The following is a 22,769-nucleotide window of genomic DNA, read 5'->3' as shown; positions in this document are numbered from 1 at the left end:
CAGATAAAAAAAAAAAAAAGAAATACACGTTTCAGCGATGATTTTAGAAAAAAAAAAAAAAAAAAAAAAGAATAGAGCAAGCGAGGACGTTAAAACGGGCGGCGGCAGTGTGCCATTTTCTGTTATCTGGGAGACGCAAAAACAATGCGCCCTCGCAACACATGTAGCTGTCCGAAGCTCGTAGCGAAAACCGCTGTCAGGAGTAAAGTTTTCAAATAAAGACAGGAAAAGAAAACTCAGCGAGAGAGAAATATAAATAAATGCCCTAGAGGCCAGCCGTCTGTCTCGTGAAGAGGTCACCCTCCTAACGTGTCTTTCTTGCTCTTTTTTTTTTTTGGGGGGGGGGGGGGGGGGGGGGGGGATAGCATTTTTAGGACGATCCGCAAACCATGGAGATCGTTTAGGTCCGTCCGCAGACAGACGGACGTAAACCATCAGATCGCTTGAGTCCATTCGCGACGGATCGCAAACGATCTGATGGTTTGGTAGCTGAATTTAGCGGGGAAAAAACCTGAATTTGTGTATATAATTGACGCAGCGTTACGCCAGGTGACACTGCGTCCCATGAAGTGACGGAACGCTCTGATGTCGCGTGACGTCTTGCGATACTGGGTCGTATGACGTGACGTTGTGACGTCCTGCCACGTGACGAAATTTTATGGTTCTACTGGGAAAAATAAGGAAAAGAAAAAAGTTAAAGGATCGTTCAGACATTTGCAACCGAGTAGGATCGCCTGAGACAAGACCGGTTTTGAAGCCTGTTCACACACGCTTGCGTTTGGCTACAACGGACTGAGACAAGACCGGTTTTTAAGGCTCTTGCGACATCTTAGGACCAGCTCCGCATCCGGTCCTAAGCCGTCGAAAGATGCTTCCAAACCGGTCTTGTGTCAGCCGGTCCTCCTCGATTGGTAGTGTGTGAACGGGCCTTTAGGCTCTCGCTAACCTTCAAAGCGACCAGCCCGTCTCCGTTGAGTTAAACAGGTCTCCGGCAGAAGCTCTTTCATTAGGGAGTTTTCGTAGATCGTTTTCGCCGTCCCGCAAGGCCTTCCGCAACCCGCTACGATAGCGGGAACTCCACAGTCAAGGCTATCGGCGCGCAGGCGCAGTAGCAACTGCTTCGTTGCGGAACGCTTAGCGGAGGGGGCAGCGCGGTCTACGAAAACTCCCTATTGCCCGCTGACTTGTCCGCTAAGTTTAGCGGGAAAAGCATGTATCACGATATCCGTGACGTCTCACATCTGTTCGTGACGTTATATGTTCTTTGAAAGTCGTCCCCCAAAAAACAGCAACGACAAAAACACGGATCCTTTATTTAGGTACTATGTCTTTTCGTCTGCCACATACGGCGCGCCCGAAGACGCCCGTCGCCTGTCTCGCCTAGCGCCGTTCCTCTACGAGGCTATCGAAAAAAAGACGGGGAGAAAAAAAAAAAAAAAAAAAGAAGAGAAAAAGACCGCTTTACCTCCGGATCAATTTGTCGTCGATGGACATGCTTGGGGGGGACCGGATCAGCGCTGTACAAATTGCAGTCTCCAGCTGCCGTGGGCGGGTGGTGGTGCGCCCAGATGACGGAGTGTGTCTCGAACTGCTCAATCGGGTCACGTGTTCACCTAAACGCTAGTCGTCCGCCAGCGTCTCCCCCACGCCTTCCTCCTTGCCACGAAGAGAACGCACCGCGTGCGAACTTGCGGCCAATTTGCTGCAGGAGGCGTCGGTCATCGATACATTGCAAACGATCTCCGCGGTTGCTCCGTCTCTGAAATGTGGGCTCTCTAGCGGGACGAAGGGGGGCGTGGCTCATCTCCCTCTGTCGCCCAGGTCGGACGAGGAAGCCGCCCTGACCTTTTGCCGCGTCTCCCCCGGGTCTCGCCGTCGTATTGTCACATTCGGTTATAGGGTGCGTAGTTTTCGGTGTTGATTAACGAGAAAGGTCGGCGGATGTTTTCCCTGCGTTCATTTAGTTTTTAACCACCGGTGTATTTGGATCGGACTACTCGTGACGTGGGTAAAAGAGGTAATTATCGGTAAAAAAAAGTGCGATTGGACATGCATTTTTTAGAGTTCCAATTTTAATAACATATTTTATACTCTCCTTACCGTGCGGGCATCTATTCTTGCACTCAGTTATTCGACGACGGGTGTTTTTCTTTTTTTTCTTTCTTCTTCGGTTTTAATGAGGGCGAAATTATGAAACCACCGGTGTTTTTCGCTTTTAACCGATTTTTTACTTTCGTAACCGGCGGATGTTTATGGGTGTTTTCCGGTGAAAACCGGAAAGTGCACTCAGCCTAGTTGTAGTCACCACACACCGCGATTGCTTCTTTCTCTCTCGTCTCGGCAGTGTTGTTGTAAAGTGAACTCTGACTCGGAGACAACAAAAAAGAAAAACCGACAAGGAGATGGCGATAAATCTCATGTGGTATACGGCGCAGCGTAAAAAAAAGTAAACAGGAGACCGAAGGAGAGCCCGGTGCGAGCAAAGATGACCGTTTGGGCGCGAACGATTGAAATTCGAGACCGCCGGTGGGGCACGAACGAGGGAAAGCGGAGGCGCCGAAACAGAACCCGTTCCTTCGTCCCGGAACCCGTTCCTTCGTCCCGGAACCCGTTCCTCCGTTTGAGCCGCGCAATGTTTGAGCCGCGGCTCAAACGTTTTGTTTGAGGCACGTACGCTTTTGCTCCGTTCACTATGAATAGCACACTCGAGCCAAACCGGACGGATCATTCACAGTGGTGGCGGCTAGAGTACAGAGCCAAAATGGCCGAGGCCTAAGGGACTAAGAGCGCGACGCAACCTCCTAAAGGCACTTTTCGTCGACACGGACACGCGCACAAAGACAACCACCCCAAGATCCGAATGTGTACCGCAAAAATCCGAAGGCGCCACAGGAAGGGAATTGGAGACTGTACACGGCAAGCGAGTGTTCCAAAGAGGCAGTTAAACACGCACCGTGATTGGTCGAAGTCGGGGGTAAACAAACGCACGTGGGCGCGTTTTGGTGGGTAAACAAAAGCACGTGGGCGCGTTTTGGCGGGTAAACAAACGCTCGAGGTGCCCAAGGAGCGCACGAACTTGCGTGCCGTATGGTCACCGAAAGGCTGAGAACGTCTGCGAGGTTATTCCTCAGTTATGCCACGCCTCCAGCTCGAGCTTCGGAGGCTTCGAGCGTGTACGCGCGTCAAAGCACGGTGGAAGGCAACGACCGCGTGCTGGTGGCCGGGCACCCGAAAGAGGTGACCTGCTGCCGTTCTAACCCTGTCAGTGACTTTAGTGGCAGTGTTGTCAGTCATATCAAAAACGTCGTATATTTCGGCAGTTTAGAAAGGAGCGACCTTGTGATAGACATTCCTTCCACTAACTTTTTTGTCTGTCGTACAAATGTCGTATCTTCGTGTCAGGAATCGTGCCTTTGGTCACTGTCGCACTACCGATTGATAAAAAGGAAAGAAGAAATAATAATACTAAAGCGATTAAATACGATACGTTCATATTGAGTATATACATACGTCGTTGCGAAAAGTTGTAGAGTCCAGCTCCGGGTATATTTATGTTTAGGGTCCATTTAAAATTCGACGAGTCTTTTCGTCGTGCGCTTACGCATAACTGTATCAACAAAAATACAAATACTAATTTAAAAGAAAAAAAAGCGGGCCGGGGACGTTTAGAGCTGACAGCGTCCCCAATAATAATAATCATAAGATATGAAAAAGGAACGTCGACATTGTGGTCCTTTTTCGTTTTTGTTTAATCAAAAACAGCGTAAATTTAGGGCCATATAAAAATGGGGAGAAACGGGAATGCAAATCCCGCAAAGTGAACCCTATCTTTATTTCTACGGGGAAAACAACCGGGGAAAACATTTCGACGGCAGCACGAGTTTGCCCTCTACGCTGCTTCGAACCTGTATTCAATGAGTATTGTCAATCACCTAGCTCTGTCTGTAGATTTTCGTTTGTTCTTTGTGCCCCAGGTTCCCGTTCTCCAGGGATCATTAATACATGATCGAGTCGAATCCAGGGATCATTGTTGTGATCGAATAAATCGAATAAAGTCATCGGAGTCATCGGAACGATCCACTACAACTCTATAATACCGCAATCTCGTTGGCCGTGGAACGAAAATGGGGAGTTTTAGTAGATCGCTCCGATGAACTGCGATAACGATACCCGATACTCCGTCGACTCCTTTGCGCATGCATCGTACGGTTATCGGGTAGCGTTATCGGAGGTGTCGGAACGGTCTACCAAAACTCTCTAATAAGGGAGGCAGGTTGCGCACGTCAGGAATTGCGTTTCTTCGATGTTAGTAGGGAGTTGTAGTAGATCGTTTTTCTCCTCCGCTACTGTAACCCCGAAGGAAACGCCGCAGCTGCGCATGCTCGCCACCAGCCTTGTCTGCATAGTTCCAGGTCTTGTGGCGGATTACGGAGCGCTATCCGGGTGCTTAACGGGCTGCGGGAACGGTCTACTACAATTCCCTATTAGGGAGTTTCCGTAGACCGCGTTTTCCCCTCCGCTAAGCCCAACGCAACGAAAAAATCCGCTGCTCCGCCTGCGCGCCGATGGCCTTGACTGTAGAGCTCCGGGTATCGTTGCCGGTTGCGGAGAGCCGTTGCGGGACGGCGAAAAACATCTACGAAAACTCCGTATTCGGCCTACCCATTTTTCTGCGCTGTATTTATTCGAAGCAGCTGGGGATGTTCTGCATGTGTGGCCCAACGAATCTCTCATATAATATTTTTTGTTTTAATAGTTAGTGAACAATTCAGACCCGTTAAAGCTGTCACTATAGCCGATCTTTTTTTTTGTTTTTGTTTCCTATAACCGGGGCTACACTCAGTAACAGATTTTCTTTACCGTATTCCCGCACACAAGGGCGGAGCTCCCCGTTTCCGGTTTTCTCGTGTGCGCTTTTGGCTGCGGTTTTCTTTCCTTTTTTTTTTTTCTTTTTTGGACGGGGAGGGAGGGGAGGGGAAGGGGAAGGGGAGATTGTCGTTAAAGGGCAGGGTTGATCGAAACGTTGGCAACGTTTACCTCGATCGGTGTGTGATACGCGCTGTATATTTATAGGCTCGTACCGATTTCGTTCGATATTCGGCGGAGGCAAAAGGCGAATGAGGGCGAACTTCGCTTTCTCCCGGGCCTTCACGGGGCTGCAGGGAGGAGTTGGAATCGGTTCTGCCGCTAGAGGGACACTTTATAGGGCGTTGATTGATGTGGTGCACGCGTTTGCGGTGTGTGTCTGCGTGCGTGCGTGCGTGCGCGCGCGTGTGTATCTGTGTGTGTGTGTGTTGTCGTACCGCGTGACGTTCCTGTGGAGAAATAAAATGATCGGTTACCTTTTTTAACGCACAGAACGCAGTATTTAGAGCGCGATTGTGTGAATTCATTTGAGAAGACGTTAAACTGTCGCTCCGGGCAGCAAAGAACATGTTGTTTATTCTTTCTCCCTCGACCTTACACTCCCCTCCCCCACAAAAAAAAAAAAAAAAAAATGCGAGACAAGTGATTTTACGTGACCGGATTTGGTATCACGTGACCCCACGTCGACATCGGGAGGTCAATTCAAATTCAATTTAGCGTGGAAGTTGACGTCACGCGTGGCACGTGACGTGACGAAGTTGGCGTGACGTGGTCGTGACTTCTTAGTGTCACGTGACCAGACATCGGTCAACGTGCGGCCAGGTGACCTGACGTCACGGTGGCATGTCATGGTGTGTAACACGCGACGTCAGTTTCCCCGCTGTATTTGACGGGAAAATCCACGGACAGATGGACGAACGGAGAAACTTCTGAGCTGGAAATTCGTTACGAAAATCTCCCTAGAAATTTGTTTTTAAACATTGATTTTGTAGAGTGTTATATTGTGGTCAACCAACACCTGACGAATATTTCCACAGAGTTTTAGTCGTTTCTAGTGCCGTTTTTCTCAGTGCCTCGACGCTGTGGAAAAGGGATCGGGACACTTTGAATGACCTTGTTCTCCGTTCTATTGTTTCAGTATAAATTTCACTTCAGTCGATCTATTGTTTCATAATAGGACAAAAAAAGGCTCATTCTTTCTTTTTCTTGATTAGCTGGGTCTCTTTTGCTTTACTGACGTCTTTAATAAAAAAAAAAAAATACTAGCACTGGCGAGGACACAGAAGGTGTAAAACTTGTTCGATTTCTCAGAACGGTGCTATTGTAAAAACATAATACTTTTTTTTTTTTTTTTACAAAATCTTTTTTTTTGCAGTTGCGCTCTCCAGGCATTCTGTTCTGTATCTGGCGAAAGAAATGCCTTGCATGGTGTTATTTTCCCAACGATAGATTGAATGAACGTTCTTGGCGTGTCGCAGACAGGAACGGTCGTAATTTCCTTTAGAATTAGTGTACAGCGCTGAACTGTTTTACCGTGTCTTTTATCGTCACTAGCAGTCCACACTGTTAATTTCGTCTATGTTTAGGTAGAATTCAAAAGTTGTTTCTTTCAAATATTGCTCTCTCTCTAAAAAACAACAATAATAATTAAAAAAAAAAGTATTACGTGGAGAGAATTCCACTTCATGGATCCAGAACTTTTTCCCTCTTTCGTTTTTACTTTTTATTTCGTTTACATTATTGGGTCGTTTCTTGCGGTATTGGCTCTTGTTAGGTCCCCGTAAAAGATGAGCTGGTGACAGTATACAAACAGTCCTGTCGTACGGCAGCGGCGTTCTCGATCGAAATTACGACAATAATAAGAACAACGAAGTATAAATCAGCGTATTTCTTTGTATTTTACCCGCGAACGTGCGCGTGCTGTCGGCATCGGGTACTACAAAGTACAAAAGGGCATTGAGGCATCCTATAGGCGAAACAAACAAAGGACCACCCTTCCGTTCTCAAGTGCTGATTGTTGGGCGATTTGGTATTGTATACGTGAGAAAACATGATTGCGCTTTAAGACAAAGACAAAGGAAGAACAGACACCACAGAGTTGAAAGTTATAGCGCTCTGTGGTGTCTGTTCTTCCTCTGTCCTTGTCTTAAAGCGCAATCATGTCTTCTCACTTCTCTTCCTGTCGGTGCGTATACGAAACTCCCGAACGGTTGTATACGGTTATTCTGGCGGAACGGGAATATGTAGCGAGAAGTCGACCATGTGTGTGTGTGCGACAGCCGTCACCAACCGAACCCGAATCCTTCCCGTCCGACGGAAGGCGACGCGGGTTTTAGGCGAGGGGGTCACGTGGTCGTCTCTGGCTCCGTATCGACCGCCGCCCCGACTGAGACCAGGGCGTCTGCAGTCGACGACCTCATTGCCAAGCAAGTGCTTCCAATTGCCCGCGCTGCAAGCTGCTGCCGACGTGCATACGACCGAGGAGCCTAGTCGCGTAGAAAGGAATCGGGGATATATGCGGGGGGGGGGGGGGGGGGGGGGGGGGGGGGGGGGGGGGGGGGGGACACGACTGCATGCTGCAGGGTTCGCGTTATCGAAGCGGACATATTGACTCCTCACGCTTTGATTAGTTTCAGCTAACTTGCGATGAAGTCGAGAGCTGGGTATTCCTTATCATGATGTGGTTTAAACAGCGCGAAAAAACACGGTCGGAGAGGAAGACATGAAGACATTTAAGTACTCATGACACGCGCTCCGTTGCATGTTCCTCCCCCTGCGTTTGTTTTTTCTTCTTCTTTTTTTGCGTTGTTTAAACTCTATTATATGTGTAGCTAGCTTCTATCGGGAGTTCCCATTTACGTACGCCTTACTTCCCTCCATCCTACGAGGGAGGCGAAGTGGTGACTTCGCGCCGCGACGTGCACGGACTGCAGGCGCCAAGATGCGCTCGATAAAATACCGAAACCTAAAAATCGCACCCAAATTGAGTGGTTTTTTTTTTTTTTTTTTTAGAACACCGTAAAATGTTGCTTTCGCCTTATATCTTTTTTAAAAAAGAGTTTATTTAGTGGTTTTCGATGATTCTGAGCAAGTTTCTCATTGAAACCGTATGTTTATTCTCACGAATTAAAAATCAACGAGTAAATTTTGGTTAATTGTTTCACTCATTAGTATTTTTTTACAGTCCTTGACGTGCGCCGAGACTGGTAGTGGGTTCCTGCGAAGAGTTTCTTTTTATTTGAAAGAGCATACTTTGAAGGATTTCGGAAAGCTTTTGTAGAAACATCCTGTATATCTGTGCGCATCCCCTCCCCCCTTTCCTTCATAGAAAGGTTGTAGAGCGTGCAGAGAAATATCTCATATGATAGTTTCCATAAACGCCCTTATACTTGTCTAATGTATTCAAGCCTTAAAAAAAGAAAAAAAAAAGAGCTGCGTGAGATATATAAAAAAAAAAAAAAACTATTACGCGACTATTTGCTAGCAAACCACGAAGTGAGCTATAGTTAATATGCGTTAATTAGCCAGTTTGGCACATCACAGAAGCCAATCTTGACTCGCTCAATAGGACTGCGAAGAACTCTGTGTCGGCTCGAGACCGCCTTTTATTTATTTATTTTTCTATTCAAGTTTTCGCCCAAGTTTGTTGACACACTCTGTGCAACTGCTTGGTTGATTCCCGAAAAAAAAAAAAAAAAGATTTGTATTACCGCATTTACTCGAGTAATATTCACCAACTCAAATCTCTGATGTCACGGCACCGCGGTGGCGCTGCCGTCGGCACTTCGCATGCGCACATGCTTCACGGGACTCTGATTTCTGCGCGCACGCGGGGCGCACAGGTGGTGCGGGCAAACGCTGGCTTCTTGTTCGTAAACGGTGGTGTTCGTCTGTACACGCACTATTTGTGAACGGGACCTGTGGGTCGGCTTTTCCGCCGACCCACAGGACAAAGATATGGCGTTTTCACGCGCAAATGTCGTCTACTCTGGTGGCGCTTTTTACAGCGAAGCTGCTTATGGGGCTAGGGTTCCGTCGGTTTTTCATGTGCGTCAACAAAAACTCGCGCGCCCTCTCTTTGTCGTCGTTCGAAGCACTTGCGTGCCTAGCTTCCTTCCGCTCTCCCGGAGTGGCGGTCCCGTCGCACGTGTCTACTTTCCACCGGGTGGCGGTCCCGTCGCGCGTGTCTAGTTTCCTCTGGCAGCTGGGGGCGGCGATAGTTCGTACCTTTGTTCAAAATTCTGTGTCACGTCAGTGACGTGCGCTAAAGAGCTTCGCTGGCCATCCTTCCACTTTCACATAGTAAAATGGCTCATGATTTTTTATTTTGTTTTTAACCGTGAATGGCGTTTTTGATTTTCGTTATTCGCTACGTTAGAGTTATGCAGAGCGCGATGATTGGTGCTCTGTGGTCCGCGGGAAAGCAGGCGCAATGTGGCCTGGTTCGTAAGAGATATTGCGCGTCCTTTAAAAATAATGAAGGCCTCCGAACGCCCCACTCTTCCTCCATGGAACGTCATCGGAGTCGAATGGCGCCAACTCGGCAATTGGACCCGAGCCCGATGCCGGGTGTCCTTCGACGCGCTGATTGGAAACGAGACCCAGCCGAGCACTGACACACCGCTCGTATCCAATCCGTGGCTTCGCTCGCTCTCACTGTCGTGACGTCGAAACTGTGGTGAACAGGAGCAGATTATTCTAGGTGATGTTGCTTTTACTCGAGTAAATACGTTATTAATTTTACCATTACATTTTTTTTTTTTTTTTTTTTTTGCGTTTTGGTTTTGTTTGCACGCAGCGCTGGCAGCCTCAGATGCGAAAGGTTCGGAACTTGCGGTTATATGGATCAACAAGTATATATATATTGCGCGATTTTCGGCAATTTTTCTGCGAGGCAATGGTGCCCGTTTCCTATTGCCGACGCTATTTACCACCACGTGTATTCGCGGGCTTCGTCGGCCGCCATTTTTCGTTGGCGGCTTCTGTCCGGTGGACACTTAAAAAATGCGACTCGCTCACCTCTGGTATATACGCTATGAGGAAACTCAATTAATATCATTTCGCTCTTACGCCTACTTTTTAGGCATTTCTAGAAGACGGAAAAGTGTTCTTTTTTTTTCCTCTCCAATTTGAGATGAAGCTTCGGATACTTCTCAACCATGATTTCAAACGCTATAACGCGACTGAAGTTGTCGTTACTGTGAAACATATGCCTTATTCGTGGTTTCACCCGACGTCCGGATGCAGCCGGCGCTACGAGCCGAGTCACTGGGCCTTCCCTCTCCGCGATTGATGATAGAACGCGCTCAGAAATGTGACGAACACCATGTTGGTGCGTTTTTTGAAGCCGGATCATTCTCCCCATCAGCTCCTATCGTCGGCTAAGTTCGGAATTTGGGTGAAACGAGGTGTCTGGTTATGGTGCCTGGAATGCGTCTCCGACCGGTGCGCTTACCGCGTCCCAAAAAGTGTTCCTTCGATTTGCGCCAGGTGACGCCGCGGGAGTATCACGTTGTCGCCTGTCGCGATCCTGTCGGCGTCCCAGCAGCGGGGGTGGATGTGGTAGACGCCTGCTCTGCTGCAGGTCTCTCTCCAGTGTGGCAGTCCACGGAAACTTGGGCAGCCAAAAGTTGGGACGCCGCGACGACGACAGCGACACTCGCGTTCGCTCGTGATTTTCGCCGCCATTTCTACGACCAACCGCCAGAATCTCAACTCGCGACAGCGCGCCACTCCTGCTTTTGTTACGTCGTTTGTTGCCATTTGGGGACCACTTTTGATACGCGGGCAGAATGAGACGCTAAACCAATCGGAGACACGTTCCTGCAGGCACCTTAGCTATTACGTCGAGCCTCGCCTAGTCGCGCCCATAGCTATAGAGGTGGCAAACTGGCGCCCAAGCAGCATTTTCCGCAGACGGTAACCAACCTCTTTCTACTTTAGCGGAACGAACGCCTGAGAGGAGGTCATCTCCTCTCCAGCGTTCGCTCTGCCGAAGGGGAGGAGGTGGGAGGAGCTTCCATCTTACACTTAATTAACCTGTCACCGACTATAGCTTGCTAAGCTCTATCAGCAGACGACGTACCGATACAGTACGCACAGGGACGTCCGCTCGATTCTGCATTTCATTCCGCTCGGACTTTGTGAGGCCACAAGATGGAGGTTTTTCCTTTTGGGCACTCCACTCTGCGTGCGCTATAGTCCAAATGCGCGGTTGGGAGTTGTTTTATAAACACAATTTCTTGGACTTTGGTATGCCTGCAGTTTGTCGCTATATTCCAGCACCATAGTTTATTGATATTCGAAGAAAACAGAACTTACAAATAAGCTTCATTTCTTTTTGTTTTAAACAAAATCATGTTTTCTCCTACAAAAAGGAATCTGGCAATCGAGCGCACGGGCTCACAGCGCCGCGCTAAGATCACAGCGCCAGTTGCCTAAAGATCACTGTAGAAATTACATGCGATTCACTTATCAATCATTCTTATCTCGACGGATCTCCTACGATGGTATTGTTGTACTTGCGTGTAGACAGAACATGGTGAACAGAACAGCGCACAAGGAGACAAGGGCAAAGCAAAGGAACATGCACAACACACAAAAGCGCTGCGCTTGTGTTTTGTGCATGTTTCTTTTCTCCGCCTTATTGTGCGCTGTTCTGTTCCCCAACTCGCCCAACTTACAACACTTCTTAAAGACAGGAACGTTATTATTTTTTTTTTTTTTTTTGTAATTTCGCCAAGCACCGTTGCCGCACGTGGTGGCGGTGCGAAGATGATGCGTTTGTTTCGCCGGTGTGTGCATAACAAAATCTCGGTATTCAAGAAACGTCACTGGGAAAGCTACGCGTCACCCGAGAATTTAGATCGGCTCCCAAAGAATGGGAAGGTCAGGGAAAACCCGCTCATTCCATGAACTAAAATGGCGACCATACGGGGAGCTGGGCGCTACTTTCTCAATATAGCGACATCAGGTGAGAGAGCGGGCCAGCTGCAGCGATCGAGAGACGCACAGCGGCACCAAAATGCCGTAAAGGCTGCTTCACGCACTGGCGTTTCGTTGCCACCGAAAGCGTTGTGCAGCCTTTTGCATGCTTCCTCGTAAATTGCAGTCGCTTACGGCGAGGTGTCATACTGGCGCCATCTATCGTGAAGCTCTAGAAAGCCTGGCCATTTGCGTTTATTTTCTAATTCTTTTTTGGGTGCATCATTATTTTAATATGTGCTAAAAGAAAAAAAAAAAACACGTTTCACAATGTCGTAAGCAACCATTTCTCATAGACACCCAAGCGCAGCTTTTTTCGCAAATACTGCAAATACTTTCAGTCTATTGACTCTATACAGAGTGTTTCCGAACGCAAATTGGGCGTAAAATATGTTCATACGAACAAATCAGTGGACGGGGTACATGGAAACTCTTCTCAAGGGATTCATCTCAATAAAGTTTTCCGTTTTTTGTTTGTTTGTTTGCCATCTGTGAGAAGCAGCGTCATCCAGACGGTTTTTACCGCTTTCATCTCTGTGCATAGGATAAAAAAAAATTATGCTTAGACGTATTTTCTTAAACCTGTACTCATAAATTTTGAGTATGACAAATACACCACCTATGGGAACACCTCTCCGAAAAGCGCCATTGCAATGGACCGTTTGGCTTCTTTTACACGAAATATTTTACGCCAGAATAACGTTTGGAAACTGCCCGCATAGTCGAATGCAGTTTCCAGTGCTACCTCATGCATGGCGCCAGCGATCACAAGGAAGCGCAAAGCTGCACGGTTGCAACCAAGCGCTGTGTGTTACGCGCGCGAAGCGTGTATAAGCGAACTGAATCCGACCTTTCTGAGACGCGTCCCCCATCGAAGGAGAGGGGAACTGTACACCTCTTTTCTCCTTACCTGTCAGTTAATGAGATAATTACGCCGGCATCTTTTGTTTCGTCGCCATTTCTCTGGCAATTAGCGTCCGTGTTCTTCGTCTGTGACCGGCACGGAATATCGACCAGCATAGAGGGTGATTAGCGCCCACTTCCATTTCGCCACATCGCTTTCTCTCTCTCTCTCTCTCTCTCTCTCTGTGTTTCTCATTTCAGAAGACGCGACGAAACGGAAACAACACAAGCATCCTCGTTCTTTATATTGACATCTGGAACTTGGGGACAGGAAATTACGCTTTTAGCGCGCTTCCGGCGGTTTGCGTAAACGGTTTGACCACACCACAGAGACTGACCTTTTCTGCAAGTGCGCCGCCATCTTGAATTGACGTCACTTCCAGTATGGGCGAACACATTGTTTTTCCTTTGCCAGGCCAATAGAAGGCATTTAGGATATAAGTGTAGCCCTCACACTTTCTCGCTTTGTCTCCCCTTTATTTTTTTACTATTTGCAGGTTGAAACGTTTTAGTATTTTTTCGTCTCCCATACCGGATACGCCTATTTGATGGCTGGAAACGAGAGTACACAGAAAAGGTCTAAAAGCTAGTTCGCAGATTCGCGTGTGTCTGTGATTGACTGCGTTGGAACCGCTTGTGACCCCTAACGACGAGAGAACACAGCGGCACACTGACGCCATCTATTGGGGAGGCCGTGAACGCTTCCGATCTGGGTGTAGTCGCTTTTCGCGCATTAGTTACCCGGGCCACCACCAGTCGGCGCTCCGTCCAGGCCGCCATTGCTGACCTCCAAATTTGACCGCGTTGTTCTTTCAGTCTATGCAGGTCGATCCTTTCACTTAAATCTCACTTCGGAAGCCACTCTAAATTCCGCTAAATTTCCCGCTGTAAGCAGCGGTTCCCTTCTAGATTGTGCGGTTAAAAATCAATTGGCGTGCAACTATTCACGACTTCGGGTTTCCTCCTAAATTTAGCGGATGCAATTATATGTTGCATTTTTGCGTAACACTTGTTTAATACATGTTTGTTACTATTCAACCCAAATGCTAAATACATTCTAAAGAAGGAAAAAAAAAAAGCTTTTTCGCCTTGTCGTGAAAATGAACGGTGACGGCAGTTACGCTGCCGTGTTTTAAACCATATCACACCGCACGTATGTCCCGCATCGTCCGGCGGACGGTGATCACCTGACACTGAAGTCACGTAACATGCCACGACGTTACGTTGCACCGCAACGTCGTGGGACGCCCACGTCACGTGAACGTTACATTCCCGCTTAAAATAACGGGGAAATTATGACGCTACGTGTACCGATCGTGACGTCACGGCGCGTCACGTGACACGGCGATCGTACCAAAAACATTTAATGGCACGTTTACACTTGCGGATCCGCTAGCGAATCCGCCCAGCTTTTGCCGCTGGGGCGAAACGCTAGGCGGAAAACGCGGCGGCGAGCCGTTTAGGTCCAGGACCTGTTTCTGCCGCCGAACGAGGCGTTTCGCTGACCGGAAGTGACATTCTTGCGCAGCGCGACGCTGCTACGTCACGAGTACGCGTTCTTCCGGAAGCAGGAACGCCCGGGAGAGACAGCCGAGGTGGGAAGTCTCGCGCCTTCTCGTCATATTTGACGGGATGTTACGAGAACAGCTGGCCGCAGCCGACTCCGCCGCCGCCGCCGGGAGCGAATCCGCTCCTGCGGCAGCGGATTTCTTCTCAGGTACAAGTATATTGCGAACAATAATGGCGGGAAGGTCACGGATAACGACACGAAACACTCACATGTAGGCGGACTTCGTTTCACGTTCGACCAAATACGATAAGCTGTAAAAAACAAAACAAAAACGCATTATCGCGGTGCAAATTTGTCGTGCGTGTTGCGCGTGGCTTCGGCTGTGGCCGGGGACTTAAAAGTGAACCGCGCCCACTCTCTTTCCTCGTAAATGTATTAAAAACGACGGTAGCGAATGTTCAATGTGCAAAAATGTAGCAGCGCCCCTAGCGGTTCAGATGCACTGTGGGAGCGGGGAGGCTGTCGACGGGTAGTTTCGGTTTCGCCCGGTTATGCGTGTGTCGTCTGCTATCGCGTCTCCGCACCGACCGCCGGTGCTCACGTCGTCGCGTGAATTGCTCCACGCGCGGTTCAGTGAGTGTCCCCTTTCTTCTCGTCGCTACGTATCGGACACGGCGAATTAAGATGTTTGCTGTCGCGGGGAGCGAGCGAAAACGCCGCGACGGCCAAGTCGAGTAAACGCAGATCGACGTAGTACGCCGGACGCCGCGCCGGCTCACTGCGTGCATTTGTTTGCAACGACGAGAACAGCCACTGAGACCATAGCACTTGAGTTTTATAACACCCTCGCAAAAGTTAGAGTGCGACCGTATCGAGTGTGAGGTCGCAGGACGGGAAACAGCTGCCGATAAAACTAGCCGATAATCGGAAACTTCGTGAAACAGAAAGTGTTGGGGCTAAAATGTTTGTGGGGATTTTGGAAAGCGCTCCGGATGTACGAGCGGAATTCACCACAAGGAACCTGCCCATGCAACGATAAGGGCATGTACCAACGCCGCAACTGTGTTTTGATCATTCCCGTGACATATTTCCCCGCAGCAACGTATCGAGAGCTGCACGTTTGCGCTTGAACGCAGTCTCGTCGTGTATCGCGTCAGCCCGATTAAAAATAGCGATCGGCGAAGCAAGAATGTTTTAAGACTGGGGCACTGTTCCTAGTTGCTGCTCTGGAGGTTGCAAAGAAATACACGCAGTGAGCTGGCACGGCGTTCGGTGTAGGTTAATCTGCGTTCACTTAACTTTGTTGTTGCGTCCTTTTTGCTCGCTGCATGCCCATGACAGCGAAATCGTAAATGTTTCGTTATTCGCTTTGTCTCATATGTAGTGACTAGAAGCAAAGGGTACCTACTGCATCGCGCGTAAGTGTGGAGCCGCCCTCAACGACGTGAGCAAGGGCGCTGCCGAGAAGCCGTCGAAACCGAAACCGAAACTACCCGTTCGCAGTCTCCTACTCCCAGAATGCACCTGAACCGCTAGGGGCGCTGTTATTTTTGCATATAGCCCGTTAGCGATAGTCCCGTCTATGTGTTCTCCTCACTGTCTGTTTTTCGTGCTGTTTATAGTTGGTGACAGTGACTTCCTGCCAAATTTAGCTGAGAAATCTTCCCGGTAATCACAGGCGTCCCGTGACGCTGCAATTTTACGCGGAACGGACCCCAGGATCCGCTGCGTGAAAGTGATTTTCAGTTGGGTTCCCGGCGCTCGCTCGTCGCATGGAACGCGTGTATTAACGCGACCCTGAATAACAAATGGTCTGGCGCTTGGCGTGACGCAAGGCGTTTACGCGCTACGTGTTTTTGACGGTTGCATCGCCCGTCGACGCCGAGGTTGCGTCACGACGCGCGAGTCACGGGTGGCCGGTGACCTTCTCTCAACACTGTGACGGCAGGGTGTGACATTTGCATTGACCGGACGCGTTTGTTTTCTTTTTTCGCCTCCTCGATTACGTTGTCAAACGCGGGAATGCTGGTCGGGTTGCGGTTGTCGGGAGCCAGATTTGCCCATTCAGGAGCGGGAAAAAAAGAAAAGGCGTCACTACACGTGGTGTCGCGCCGTCGCTTATCACTGGGCCGTAAACTTTCCGGTTTTAACAGAAAGAAAAAAAAAAAAAAAACGATAAACACCCGTTGGTGTCAAAAGTACAAAATCGCCTAAAACCGGAAAACGCCGATAAGCGTCTGTTAATATCAAATACAAAATCGGTTTATAAAAAAAAACTAATTTTTTTTTTTTTTTAGTTTTTGTTTTAGTTTTTAGGTATGTGGTGGGATCGCTGGGGTTCTCCTAGCGGCCGAGGGCGTTCCCACGCTTCGTGCCACATTTGTCACTATGACCGTGGTGCCATCTGTCACGGCCACTCGATTAGGACTCGCCTTGCATCTGTAAAGCTGGCGGGAGTGCCACAACGGAACAGACTGGCTATTTCTTTGGAAATTGGATGCTGAAGTGAGGACGAGCACGCGAGGCGTATATAAATATGATATAAAATATAAGGGGTCCTGTCTCCAATTACGGCTGAACAGTACTTTACAGATTGCCATAAACTGCTCAATGCGCCCAATTTTCTTAACATGTACATATATCGGTGAGATGTACGAGTTGAGAAAAGCTCTGCCAGTCTCTCCACTTTGGCAGAACGAAAACGTTGGAGAGGAGGTCGCCTCCTCTCCAGCTTTTATTCGCATTTGATGAGGGGTAAATGGCCAGGGTAAGTTAACTATTTAACTTAAATCTCTCAATTATCTTTTTAATGACTGGTCTTAGGAGCCATGTTGGAGTTGCAGTTTTGATGGCAATTACTCTTAGATGTGTGATTGGCATAATGTATCGTCACCGCTCTATTTTGCCAAAAAAATGCTAAATCGTTAATCTATAACTCGTTTTTTCTTTCACGTATACGTTACTTCACCTCGTCTGGGGGATTACTACAATGGCAAATTTTGAACAAGATTTACCGCCGAGTTCAGAAACCTCACTCAAACTACACTCCAACTGAAGGGCCCCTCCACTTCCTGGAGGAAGGCGCGAGGGCCCTGCAGTTTGAGTGTAGTTTGAGTGAGGTTTCTGAATTCGGCGGTTATGCTACAAGAAAAGATGCTGCGAGTATGTAATGTTTCATATGATTGCCCCAGTAAACCACTGTTCGCTAAACTAAATTTAATGCATATTTACAATATCTATAAATATAGTTCATGTCTAAGTTATTGGTCTGAAATAAAAAAAAATAATGTTGTCAATCTTAGTGAACTAGCATCCTTGTCACTGAAATTGGCAACATATCACACTCGTAGCCTAGACAACTGGAAAGTCCCCAGTTGTAGAACAACATATGGTGAGAATATGCTATCCAACGTGCTTTCGACCCTACTTAATTACCTTAATACTCATAATATTGATCCTTTAACATGAACAGTAAAATATATCGGATAATTGTTTTTATCTCGTAGATTGAATTGTATAGCAATGACTAAGTGAATATTCCGCTCAATGCCCTCATTTATAAGTTACAGTTATATCCGTTGAGAATGAATTTAGTGAATGAGTATAGTATTACATAGTCGTGGCTATATATCTTGAACCCTTGAATGTCTTGAATATCTTGAACCCTTGAATGTGCACTTGTTTCTTTTTTAGTGAACCGTCTGTTTATCAGAAGGAAATGCTCTGCTACATTGGAATGTTGCACATTGATTTACTGACCTGCGTATTTTTTATTTTTGGTATTTTGTTTGTTTGTTTACAAAGTGATGCATTTCTTTTGTGACCTGCCTCTGTTGCCAGTTGAGGAGGGGTCTCAGAACTCAGGATTCGTCAAGCTACGCAAATACACAAAAAACAAAACTTGTATTTGACGGAGAAATAAACATTATTATTATAGATGCCTGAGGCCAGATTCACGAAGAGCTTCTTAGTTTACGACAACTTAGCTAAGAAGTTCGTAAGTTAAGAACATCGTAAGAAGAGGAGAAATCGGTATTCACGAACGCGTTCTTAAGTGAGAGGAGGAAAGCGACGTTGTCGTACGGGGAAACTAAAACTTACCGGTGCTGTTGCTATGGCGACGGCGTCTTCGGCAGCACGAACAACCAATCGGAGAGCTCGGCATTTGTTCGGAGCCGTTCGGAGCACGTGCATTTTTCATAACACGGGCGGCCTTTCTGCCACCGCTGGTCTGGGGTTCGTATCCGTGCAGTGATATGTCGACGCTAACACGATTTAAACTCGCCCGAATGCCGAGGCCGGGATGCGTAACCACCCCCATTGACTGCTACGAACTCGATCGCTACCCAGTCAACACAACTGTCATCGTTGGTAAAAGACGGCCCGCAGTCGTTTGCAAAGCGACGTAGATGGGAACAATTTGCCGCGGCGTTTTTTGCGGCCTCGGAGATGCAGGAGCGAGCCGGCGTTAAAAGGGATACGTTTGAACTACGACAGTGTAAGCAAGAGCCACGTAAATGCTTGTTTACACTACGGAGCGGACGCGCGCGTTTGATCGAAGTGCTGGATTTGCGCTGTTGGACCGCGGATTGATAAGCGCTTCGGGACCGATCCTTTACAATTGCAACTCGATGCTTACGTGACACCCGGCGAAGAAAGGTTGGACCGGCATTGCGACCCACGAACTGTTACAGTGATCGACAGTGAGGTGCAGTCGTGTCAGAATAAAATGGAATACTAATAACAAAGAGTACATACCATGTGGCGAAGGTAATCCATACGGCGTTTATTTGAGCTTGATATCACACAAAACAAAGATAGAATCGATGAGAGCGCCTTTTCGACGACAGCGTTCGTCACCGTTGCCTCGGAAAACAAGGAGATGACAAGAGGAAGAGATTGACCTCTTAATCTAGAATTGAGGTCAGCGATCAAACTATAATACGGGAAGGGTTCACAAGGGTCGCGCGGGCATATTCCATTCAGCACGCCAGCCGGTCGTGGGCAGACGGTCTTCGCCAAGGACCGTCAGATCATCGCTGCGCCGAGCCGGAGTGCCTGCTAGGCCTATCTGCCGATCGGTCGGAGTCCGTACTCGTGGCTTGGAGTTTTTCCCGGGTGTCTGTGGATCCAGCGTTCTTGTTCGTTCGTCGTGGTCTGTTTCAAATACTTTTTACTTGTTTCTTGCTGCTTGAACTCGGGACGCGTAAGAAGCGCACGTAGAAAAATGAACATCCGTTGGTTGTCGCGACCAACTGAGCGACGCTGTCGGCCATGCTGATTTGATCGTAAGAAGTGCGTAAGACAGCTTCGGAGCTGTCGTAGGATTTCGTCGTAACCTGCGCAAAACTTACGAAAATTTCGTTTCGTGAATACGGATTTGTTCTTAAGTTTTGTCTTACGCACATTTTTGGCGTAAGATCGTTTCGTGAATCTGGCCTCAGGCCAATTAGAAAAAAAGAATTTGAAAACGTATTTTTTTTAGGTAATTTATTAATTTTCGCGTCTTTTCGCCCGATTTCGAATTTGCGCTCAAAACGATCGTCGCGAGCCCCGCCCAAATGACGCCTGGAAGAGTGACGCCGTCATCAATCGTGTCGTCACTATTTCTCTCGGCCAACGTTACTGGAGCAAGCTCAGTTTCACAGCTCCGCCCGCTACGTGGGCTAAGTGGCTGTCACGAGAACTAGCAGCGCTGCAGTCGAGTCTTGCTTCCGGATTGTCTAGCCCGCCAAGTTTGAATGTCAGTACTTGAGCTTGTGGGAGTTGTTGATTCATACTAACACTTCACAGCGCAAGGAAACAGACGCACACAAAAATAAATTTCAAACACTCAAAGAAAGAACACTAACAATGCGCTGACTCTGATCTCTGTGGTGTAGTAATTACGCTTCACCTTCATCATCCGTTTTGCTATTATACACATGGAAGTAAAAAAAAAAAAAAAAGGAGTAAGAGAAAAAGAAAAGGAAACTCTCAACGCAGTAACGCGCGAGACAGGGAAGCAAGAACCGACTGCAGCGCCGCTAGTTCACGTGACCGCCGCCTGTGCCACTCGCCTCTGGAGGCGAGAGTAGGGAGCTGCGAAACTGAGGCCAGATTCACGAAGAGCTGTTAGTTTACGACAACTTAGCTAAGAAGTTCGTAAGTTAAGAACATCGTAAGAAGAGGAGAAATCGGTATTCACGAACGCGTTCTTAAGTGAGAGGAGGAAAGCGACGTTGTCGTACGGAAAAACTAAAACTTACCGGTGCTGTTGCTATGGCGGCGGCGTTTTTTGCGGCCTCGGAGATGCAGGAGCGAGCCGGCGTTAAAAAGGATACGTTTGAACTACGACAGTGTAAGCAATTGGAGCCACGTAAATGCTTGTTTACACTACGGAGCGGACGCGCGCGTTTGATCGAAGTGCTGGATTTGCGCTGTTGGACCGCGGATTGATAAGCGCTTCGGGACCGATCCTTTACAATTGCAACTCGATGCTTACGTGACACCCGGTGAAGAAAGGTTGGACCGGCATTGCGACCCACGAACTGTTACAGCGATCGACAGTGAGGTGCAGTCGTGTCAGAATAAAATGGAATACTAATAACAAAGTGTACATACCATGTTGCGAAGGTAATCCATACGGCGTTTATTTGAGCTTGATATCACACAAAACAAAGATAGAATCGATGAGAGCGCCTTTTCGACGACAGCGTTCGTCACCGTTGCCTCGGAAAACAAGGAGATGACAAGAGGAAGAGATTGACCTCTTAATCTAGAATTGAGGTCAGCGATCAAACTATAATACGGGAAGGGTTCACAAGGGTGGCGCGGGCATATTCCATTCAGCACGCCAGCCGGGCGTGGGCAGACGGTCTTCGCCAAGGACCGTCAGATCATCGCTGCGCCGAGTCGGAGTGCCTGCTAGGCCTATCTGCCGATCGGTCGGAGTCCGTACTCGTGGCTCTTGGAGTTTTTCCCGGGTGTCTGTGGATCCATCGTTCTTGTTCGTTCGTCGTGGTCTGTTTCAAGTACTTTTTACTTGTTTCTTGCTGCTTGAACTCGGGACGCGTGAGAAGCGCACGTAGAAAAATGAACATCCGTTGGTTGTCGCGACCAACTGAGCGACGCTGTCGGCCATGCAGATTTGATCGTAAGAAGTGCGTAAGACAGCTCCTCCCGTCCTTGTCGTTTGCGCGCTGTTTCCATTATTTCTAAGCATGAACCAACTCGCCCACATCGCTACTCTGAAGTGCGTAAGACAGCTTCGGAGCTGTCGTAGGATTTCGTCGTAACCTGCGCAAAACTTACGAAAATTTCGTTTCGTGAATACGGATTTGTTCTTAAGTTTTGTCTTTCGCACATTTTTGGCGTAAGATCGTTTCGTGAATCTGGCCTCTGAGCTTGGCTCTAATAACGTTGCTCTCGGCAGCGTGTCCTTGGTGGGTGCGCCGACGGCACCAGCGACCACGTGACCTAAACGATCACATGACTCTTCCACCTTTCAACCTGGCTGGGCTGCAGAAATACCTCACAGTATTATCATTCTCGTGATTGTTGTCTGAGCAGGAATTGCTTAAAACAGTGGTTCTCAAATGGGGGTCCGCGAAAGCATCCTAAAGGGGTCCGCGAAGCGCTGCCTCATTAGTCAAGCCCGGCAATAAAAGCTGTCTTTTTTCGGGTCGAGAAGAGATGTTTCAGTTTTCGGGCAAGTTTTCTTGTGTATAAACAATAACAGAGGACTATTTTTACACTAGCCTTTAGTTATATCCATTTGTTAAATTATTATCACATTTAAGTAATACTTTTCTCTTCCCTTCATCACGAATGGGGTCCTCCATCATCTCCGCCGATCCACAAGGGGTCCGCGAAATATCGATGGTTGAGAACCACTGGCTTAAAAAGCCGATAAGTCACAACAACAAAAACCAGGATTTAGCTCGGAGTTCGCGGGGGCTGTTTATAGCATTTTTAGCGTTTCTAACTTAATATCAGCATGATAATAATGTAAGAGATTTTTGGCAGCCCATCCAGGTTGAAGGGTGAACAGCATGCACAGTGTCAAAAACGCTTACATTGAGGAGAAATTTTAAAAGCGATATGACAGGTCATTGGGGTTTATCAGGCGCTTGTTCAGGGTGACCCCGAATTACGCTCTAAAGCTGTGTAACCAAGGATGGGGTCAAAATTACTGATCACGAAGGAACTGAAGGAACACTGTTCCCATGATTCTTTTAGCGCGGGCCGGGGCTTTTGGGGGATATAGCAAATGGTCTATTGCCGTCACTACTACAATTCCAACCTGGCCCCTAAAACCAATGATTAAAAAAAGTCCATGAACATATTTTGGTTAATTAGTGAACTTTTATCCCCTCATCTATTGTCCGACAAGCCTGATAAATACACGGTGAAGCCGGCACTTGCCTAACTCTCACCTTTTATTTAGTTTTTGTTTGAATTCAAGATCAAATACCCTGTGTGTATAGGTGCGAAGACCTAGCTGACGCGGCACTAGCGAGGCAAA

General features: G+C 48.0%; 1 protein-coding gene across 1 annotated transcript in view; it reads left to right on the top strand.

Moving 5' to 3' along the window:
• LOC8038748 (cAMP-dependent protein kinase type II regulatory subunit) overlaps positions 1-22,769 on the top strand; it is a 199,943-nt gene that overhangs the window by 19,362 nt on the left and 157,812 nt on the right. The gene's annotated exons all lie outside the window — the stretch shown is intronic.

This window comes from Ixodes scapularis, unplaced genomic scaffold (genome assembly GCF_016920785.2).
Source record: "Ixodes scapularis isolate PalLabHiFi unplaced genomic scaffold, ASM1692078v2 PGA_scaffold8__174_contigs__length_109621045, whole genome shotgun sequence".
Lineage (NCBI taxonomy): Eukaryota > Metazoa > Arthropoda > Arachnida > Ixodida > Ixodidae > Ixodes > Ixodes scapularis.
The sequence above is the reverse complement of the archived record's forward strand: the minus strand, read 5'-3'. Positions and strand labels throughout refer to the sequence as shown.